The sequence below is a fragment of the Chrysochloris asiatica genome, unplaced genomic scaffold (assembly GCF_000296735.1).
Source record: "Chrysochloris asiatica unplaced genomic scaffold, ChrAsi1.0 scaffold00404, whole genome shotgun sequence".
Taxonomy (NCBI): Eukaryota; Metazoa; Chordata; class Mammalia; order Afrosoricida; family Chrysochloridae; genus Chrysochloris; species Chrysochloris asiatica.
In genome coordinates this window covers 235,853-238,651 of record NW_006408922.1, presented here as the reverse complement: position 1 = coordinate 238,651, position 2,799 = coordinate 235,853, and positions in this window count along the sequence as shown.

Here is a 2,799-nt window from a genome sequence, read left to right as displayed (position 1 = left end):
GGAGAGAACAGTCGCTGGAGAAGGATGTCATGCTGGGTAAGGTGGAGGGTCAGAGAAAAAGAGGAAGACCCCCAACGAGATGGATCAGCCAGGTGACATCATTGATGGCGTCGAGTGTGGCGGCGGTAATGAGGTTGGCCCAGGATCGGACATTGTTTCGTTCTGCTGTGCATGGGGTCGCTATGAGTCGGTTCCGACTCGATGGCATCAGACAACAACAAGTCTTCCTATCCACAAGTATGGTATATTCTTCAATTTTTATAAGTCTGTTTTGGTTTCTTGTAGTAGCGTTTTCTAGTTTTCTTTCTATAGGTCTTTTGTTTCTCTGGTTAGATTTATTACTAAGTATTTCATCTTTTGGGTGGCTATTGTAAATAGTATTGTTTTCCTGATTTCCTTTTCAGAACTCTCTTGATTAGTGTAAAGGAATCTAACTGATTTTTGTGTGATGATTTTGTACCTACCACTTGGCTGAATCTTTCAATGAGTTCCAATAATTTTCTTGGATTTTCTATGCATAGGATCATATCATCTGCAAATAGAGAGAGTTTTTACTTCTTCTTTGCCAATACGAGTGCCTTTAATTTCCCTTTCTTGCAATATAGCTCTGACTACAACTTCCAACACAGTATTGAATGGGAGTGATAATAAAGGGCATCCTTGTTGGTTCCTGTTAGCAAGGGGCAATGATTTCAATTTCTCATCATTCAAAGTGAAGCTAGCTGTTTATTTTGTATATATGTCTTTAATTATGTTGAGAAATTTTCCTTCTATTCCTATTTTGATGACTTTTTTTTTTAAAACCAGAAATGGGATTTTGTCAAATGCTTTTTCTGGATCAATTAATATGATCCCCTTTGTTTTATTTACTGGATTATGTTGATTGCTTTTCTAATATTGAACCATACCTGCATTTGTTGTTGTTAGGTGCAATCAAGTTGGTACCGACTCATAATGACTCTGTGCACAATAGAATGAAACACTGCCCAGTTCTGGGCTAATCTCACAATTGAACCCATTGATATTGCCACTGTGCCTATCCATCTTGCTGGGGTCTTCCTCCTTTTCTCTGATCCTCCACCTTACCAAACATGATATCCTTCTCCAGTTACTGGTCCCTCCTGACAATATATGCCTGAAGTATGAGAGATGAAATCTGGCCATCCTGCCTCCAAGGAGCACTCTGGCTGTACTTCTTCTAACACAGATCTGTTTGGTCTTTGGCAGCCCATGGTACTTTCAATACTCCCCACCAACACCATTAATTCAAATGCATCAATTCTTCTACGATCTTCCTTATTCACTGTCCAAATTTCGCATGCATATGAGGTTATTGAAAATATCATGGCTTGGGTTAGGCGCACCTTAGTCTTAAAGCTGACATCTTTGCTCTTCAACACTTTAAAGAGGTTGTGTGCAGCACATTTGCCTAATGCAATAGTACGTTGTTTGATTTCTTGACTACTGCTTGCTTCCAGGAGTGTTGATGGTTGATCCAAGAAGACCGAAGTCCTTGACAACTTCCGTCTTTTCTCCTTTGATAAGAATGTTGTTTATTGGTCCAGTGGTGAGGATTTTTGTTTTCTTTACATTGAGATGCAATCCATACTGAAGGCTGTGGTTTTTGATCCTCATCAGTAAGTATTTTAAGTCCACTTCACTTTCAGCAAGCAAGGTTATATAATCTGCCTATTGCAGGTTGTTAATGAATCTTCCTCCAATCCTGATGCCATGTTTTTCCTCGTATCACACAGCTTCTCGGATTATTTGCTCAGCATACAGGTTGAATAAATATGGTGAAATAACACAACCCTGTTGCACACCTTTCCTAATTTTAAACACTTTGTTGTTCCCATGTACAGTTTCCTCATGAGCACAATTAAGTGTTCTGGAATACTCATACTTCACAATGTTGTCCATAGCTTGTAATGATCCACACAATTGAAAGCCTTTGTGCAGTCAATAAAGCACAGGTAAACATCTTTCTGGTATTCTCTGCTTTTAGCCAAGATCCATCTGACGTCAGCAATGATAACCCTCATTCCATGTCCGCTTCTGAATCCGGCTTGAACCTCTGGAAGTTCTCTGTTAATGTATGGTTTCGGCCATTTCTGTATAACCTTCAGCAAAACTTTACTCGCATGAGATATCAAAGATATTGTCCAATGATTTCTGCATTCTGTTGGGTCACCTCTCTTTGGAATGGGCACAAATATGGATCTCTTCCAATCAGTTGACCAGATAGTTGTCTTCCAAATTTCTTGGCAGAGATGAGTGAGTACTTCCAGTACCACCTCACTTTGTTGAAAGATTTCAATTTTTATTCCATCAATTCCTGGTGCCTTGTTCTTTGTCAATTCCTTCAATACACCTTGGACTTCTTCCTTCGGAATCATTGGCTCTTGATCATATGCTGCCTCTGAAATGGTTTAGCGTCGACTATTTCCTTTTGGTACAGTGGGTCTGTGTATTCCTTCCATCTTCTTTTGATGCTTTCTGCATCATTCAATAATTGGCCCAGAGAATCCTTCAATTAATGAAAGCCAAGGCTGGAATTTTTTCTTCAGTTCCATCAGCTTGAGAAATGCTGAGCATATTCTTCCTTTTGGGTTTTCTAACTCCAGATCTTTACACATTTTGTTATAATATTTGACTTTTTCTTCTTGAACTGACCTTTGAATTTTTCTGTTCAGCTCTTGTACCTCCTCATTTCTTCCATTTGCTTTAGCATCTCTACCCTGGAGAGCAAGTTTCAGAGTCTCTTCTGACATCCATTTTGATCTTTTCCTTCTTTCTTGT